The following is a 6112-nucleotide window of genomic DNA, read 5'->3' as shown; positions in this document are numbered from 1 at the left end:
AAGTTTGCCCGATTCTGACTGAGGTCTTTAATTTAACAGTTCAGCGGGGATCCATGCCATTACATATGAATCAGGCTCACATAACAGTGCTATTAAAGCCGGGTAAGCCAACCAATCGCCCAGAATCATACCGACCGATATCACTTTTGAATTCAGAGGCTACATTTCTGGCTAAATTGTTAGCCAATAGGTTGGCCAGGTATCTCCCTGCTTTGGTGGAGGAACCGCAGGTGGGATTTATAAGGGGAAGGAAAATAGCAAAGAACATGCGAAGAATAATTCTAGCTTTGGAAAAAGTGCAGAGGGAGGGAACACCGGCAATGTTAATTAGTTTTGATGCCGAAAAGGCTTTCGACAGGGTGGACTGGGGGTTCCTTTTCGAAACACTTAAGGCGTATGGGATGAATGGATTCTTTCTACAGGCTGTTAGGGCATTATATAATGACCCTCGGGCGCGAGTCTTGGTCAATGGTCTAGGGTCGGAGTGGTTTCCTATAGGCCGGGGAACGCGCCAGGGATGCCCTCTCTCTCCACTCCTTTTCGTGTTAACACTTGACCCATTGATACGAGAGATTGGGACTAATACAGATATACAAGGAGTACATATTTGAGATAGGGTATTTAAAATTGGGGCATTCGCCGATGATTTGCTGGTGTTAATTACTAATCCAAAGAGGTCCTTGGGATATCTTATGGAAAGCATAAAGGAATATGGAGAATTTTCGGGGTTACACTTAAATTATATGAAATCTGAGGCCCTGGCGAGTCCGGAGGTCAGGAGGGCGGACTGGGAACAGTTCCCGCTGCGCTGGGTGACTCCTGGCACCTTAATTACCTCTTGCACACAAAATTTAGTAATCTCCCGCAAGGGGTAAAACGTAGCTGCCTTTTGCAGCCTTTGCGATATTTGTGGAGAGAGGTAGCGGGACTTTTAGGGCATAATCCGGAGCAGAGTGTACTGCTGCCCATTATGGGTAATGGGGATTTTTTTGCCTGGGAGGGAAAATAAGGTCTTTCGAGACCTGGAGAAGAAGGGAGTGATACTTTTAGAGTATTTCCTACAGAGAGATGGGAAAGTCATGACTTATTTAGAATTTGAGAGGCTCTGTACTGGAGGAATATTATCGAAACTAGCTTACTACCAATTATCACATTATATATATAGCCTCCCCGCCGCAGACCTATTACCAGAGTTTGGGATGAGTATCAGGGAGCTCCTGGCCGGGGATGCAGCTGGACAAATATCAGTGTCCTGGTTTCACAAGGTGCTGATAGGGAAACAACCTAAAAGAGATGTTAAACCATTAGCTGAGAAATGGAGCCAGGAGGCGGGAAGTAGAATAATAGAGGGGATTATATTAGCCGCGCTTCAGGGAGGAGTAAGGGTGGTGCATAGTTCTGAGTTACAGGAATGCCACTTTAGAACTATCCATAGGGCATATTTTTCAGCTAAACAGGCGTGGTATGCGGGTGTGGTGGAAACCAGTGAATGCCCCAAGTGTGCAGTGGACAATGCATCGTTTCTCCACGGGGTGTGGCAGTGCAGGGTGATACAGGGGTTCTGGTCGGCTCTCTCCCGGTTCCTAAGTTGGGTCCTTGGATATCAGGTGGACCTGTCCTTTGAGCGGGTTTTATTTAGTTCAGTGAGGGTTTGGAATAGAGGTTCCCTAGAGGAAAAGATTTTTCTTAGCAAAGTTTGCATTTTGGGGAAAAAATGTATTCTCAACCATTGGATCATGGATAAAGGCCCCTCTTATTGGTACTGGAGGAACAAGCTTCATGAGCTGATGTTATGGGAAATGCAGGATGCTCGTAGCTCACCAAAGAGGCGGCAGCGGTTCATGAAAGTCTGGGGGGCCTATTTGCAAAAAATATCCTCAAGAGCACGGAGTCAAGTATTGAATGTTTTAGGTTAGATCGGGTGCATGGAAGAGATGTGATAGGAACGAATGGGTTGAGAATTTGTGGTAAGCCGTCATTGCTGGAAGTTAAAGGTGCGATGAGTGGAAGAGGAGGTTGGAAGCCTCAATTCTTACTGTCATGTTCGCTACAGTACCCACATGAGAAGATTGGGATATCAAGTTGGTGTAGGGGGGGTATGTTCTGTGTCTATCACATGCTCACTTGCTACTAAGTGGTGCTATAGTGAAGGGGAAAGGGGATAGGTAAGAGGGAGGGAGTTGGGGGGAGGGGTAGGGGGGAAGAAAAGGTTGACTGATACGGGATAATGTTTAATTGGCATTGGGAGTGCTGTCGAAAGGTATGTTCAAGTTTTGAGTTTGATTTGTTGCAAGTATATAATGTCATAATATGCGTAAATCCTAATGGCAAATATTAACAAGGGTTCAATGAACATGTACTCCACAGTGGTGACTTACTGCGACGGGGGGCTATAAGAGCCAAAAGCCCCTTGCGCATCTTTGTCAGCAAGACATCAAAGGAGTGGGGCACTGTTGGAACCTTTTTGACGACACAGCGGTGTTTGTTATGTGGGCAACCTTATGTTATATAAAGGATTAAGCGGGTTAGAGATTTAATATTGGTAAGCACTTGTTGGAGTTTTTGCATAACGTTGGGATTGGAATGGGGTTGGGGTAAAGGGAAGGGAAGGGTTGGGGGGAGGGAAGAGAAAGGGGGGGGGGGAGAAAATGTATGGAACTACATGTTTAAGAAATGTTTCATTGGGAGTTAACTGCTGTATTTGATGTTATTCCATCAATAAAATAGATTTAAATTAAAGTCATCCTCCTTTAATTGAACAAGAATCCTGAAGACTGTTTTCCGACTTTCTCCGAAGGACGGAATCTCCAGGAAACACGAACAGAACCTGAAATAGATTTACAGCAGATAGCATCAGACAGGGAGGGATCATGGCTGCATGTGCTATGACTAAAGGAAAGAAAATTATAACGGTAAGAACCTAATTTTCCCTTCCTTGTCATCAAGCAGATGCAGCCATTACAGATGGGATGTATCAAAGCAATCCCTAGATAGGGTGGGAACAAGCCACACCACGCGCCAGCACTTGCGCTCCAAAATGTGCGTCCCTCCTGGCAGCCACATCCAGCCTGTAATGTCGGGCAAAAGAGAGCTTAGAAGCCCATGTTGCTGCACTACAAATCTCTTGAAGAGAGAGTGCTCCAGTTTCAGCCCAAGAAGAGGAAATTCCTCTAGTGGAATGCGCCTTAAAGGCATCAGGTGGAGGCTGGCTGGCAAGCAAATAAGCTGAAAAGATAGATTCTTTAAGCCAGCGGGCAATAGTGGCTTTAGACGCTGGAGACCCTCTGCGAGGACCTGATAGCAAAACAAACCGATGATCAGAGGTCCTGAAAGAATTAGTAACTCGCAGATACTGCAGCAGAGTCCTGCGCACATCCAACAGGTGCAATTGCCCAAAAGATTCTGGAAACTCCTCCTCGACAAAGGAGGGCAAGAAAATAGGTTGGTTTAGGTGAAACGCTGAAACCACCTTAGGCAAGAAGGAAGGCACAGTCCGAACCGTGACCCCGGACTCTGAAAACTGCAGAAAAGGGTCTCTACAGTACAGCGCCTGGAGCTCTGACACCCGTCTCGCCGAAGTAATGGCCACTAACAAGACGGCCTTCAGTGTCAAATCTTTCTCTGAAGCACGCCAAAGCGGTTCAAAGGGAGCACCCTGAAGGGCCTTCAGCACTAGCCCCAGGTTCCAAGCTGGACAGGGTGCACGCATGGGAGAACGGAGCCGAAGCACCCCTCTAAGAAACAGTGCCACATCCAGATGAGCAGCTAAAGACACGCCTTCAACCTTGCCACGCAGGGAGGCCAATGCTGCCACTTGCACCCGCAGGGAATTATAGGCCAAGCCTTTTTGTACACCATCCTGCAAAAAGTCCAGAATCGGCGAGACAGGAGCCCGCAGGGGTGTGATCTCTCTGGAAGCACACCAGACTTCAAACTGGCGCCAAATCCTGGCATAAGCCACGGAAGTGGAACGCTTGCGGGCCTGCAGGAGAGTGGAAATGACTGTTTGAATAGCCTTTGTCCCTCAATTGCGCCCTCTCAATCGCCATGCCATAAGACCAAAGCGGCAGGCGTCCTCCATGGCTAAAGGGCCCTGTGACAACAGGTTCGGTACCAGAGGTAAAGGAAGGGGAGCCTCCACTAGCATCTGTCGGAGGTCCGCATACCAAGGCCTCCTGGGCCAATCCGGGGCGACGAGAACCACTTCTCCTGGATGCAGCCGAATCCGCAGGAGCACTCGCCCTATCAAGGGCCACGGAGGGAACACACACAGTAGGCCCGGAGGCCAGGGTTGAGCCAAGGCATCCAACCCCGCCGCGCGAGGATCTCTCCGTCTGCTGAAGAAGCATGGGACTTTGGCATTGGTGCTTGTCGCCATTAGATCGATCACGGGCTTGCCCCACTTGGCACATATCTGCAGGAACACTACATCTGCAAGTTCCCACTCCGCTGGATCGATCTGATGCCTGCTTAGATAATCGGCTTGCACGTTGCTCTGACCTGCAATGTGAGCTGCCGACAGAAACTGTAGATGCAGCTCGGCCCAGTGGCAAATTTGTTTGGCCTGCGCAGCTAGAGCTCTGCACTGATTGCCGCCTTGTCGATTTATGTAGGCCACTGCTGTCGTGTTGTCCGACATCACTCTGACAGCCAATCCTTCCAGGGTCACTTGAAAGGCCAGAAGCGCCTGAAACACCGCTTTCAACTCTAGGCGGTTGATGGACCACTCCGACTCCTTGGGTGTCCATAGACCCTGGGCATGCTTCCCCTTGCAATGTGTGCCCCAGCCTTTCAGACTGACATCTGTCACCACTAGGCACCAATCGGGGAGCGCCAACGGCATTCCTCGCCGCAGCATGCAATCTGAGAGCCACCACGCCATGCAGAGTCGGGCTTCAGGGAGCCAAGAGAGTCTGCATTGGTAATCCTGAGATACTGGAGACCATCTTTGGAGTAGAGCATACTGTAGAGGTCTCAGGTGCGCTCTCGCCCAGGGCACCATTTCCATGGTGACCATCATCGATCCAAGTAGCTGGACAATGTCCCAAGCTCGCGGGCGGGGTATCCTCAGGAGCAGATGGACCTGATTCTGAAGCTTGCATCGCCTTTGCTCGGGTAGGTATTTATTTATTTAATTGCTTTTATATCCCACATTTTCCCACCTATTTGTGGGCTCAGTGTGGCTTACAATACATTGTAACGATGGAAGTACAATGAGTTATTACATGATTATGTGGCTTACAATACATTGTAACGATGGAAGTACAATAAGTTATTACTTGATTATGGTTACATTATGAGGAGTTGAGTTGAAACAATGTCCAGGTATCGATAGGGGGAAAGAATAATATTGAAGAGAGAAAGGCTGGGTGTGTTAGAATTATGGGGATGGGTGTAATAGGAGAATGTGTTAATGCGTTGCCAACAGTGTGTGTGGTCTTCATGTGCTTTGATCTTTTTGGTAGATTTTTTCAAAGAGATGAGTCTTTAGTAGTTTGCGGAAGTTGGTTAGTTCATAGGTCGTTCTTAGGTTTTGTGGTAATTTGTTCCAGAATTGCGTGCTCATATGGGAAAAGGTTGATGCGTGCATCACTTTGTATTTTACGCCTTTGTAAGTTGGGAAGTGGAGGTTAAGGAAAGTTCTAGACAATCTTTTGACATTTCTGGGTGGTAGGTCTATTAAGTCGGACATATAGGCTGGGGCTTCACTATTGATGATTTTATGGACTAGTGTGCATACTTTGAAAGTGATGCGTTCCTTGAGTGGGAGCCAGTGTAACTTCTCTCGTAGTGGTTTCGCACTTTCGTATTTTGGTTTCACGAAGATGAGTCTGGCTGCTGTGTTCTGAGCTGTTTGAAGTTTCCTCAGTATTTGCTCTTTGCAGCCTGCATATAGTGAGTTGCAATAGTCAAGATGGCTGAGTACAAGTGATTGCACTAGGCTGCGGAAGACGGATCTTGGGAAGAAAGGTCTTATTCTCTTCAGTTTCCACATGGAGTAGAACATCTTTTTGGTTGTGTTGCTAGCGTGGGTTTCGAGTGTTAGATGGCGGTCGATAGTGACTCCAAGGATCTTTAGGGTTTCTGAGATTGGAAGGTTTAGGTTTGGTGT

Source organism: Microcaecilia unicolor, chromosome 5 (assembly GCF_901765095.1).
Source record: "Microcaecilia unicolor chromosome 5, aMicUni1.1, whole genome shotgun sequence".
NCBI classification, from domain to species: domain Eukaryota; kingdom Metazoa; phylum Chordata; class Amphibia; order Gymnophiona; family Siphonopidae; genus Microcaecilia; species Microcaecilia unicolor.
The sequence above is the reverse complement of the archived record's forward strand: the minus strand, read 5'-3'. Positions refer to the sequence as shown.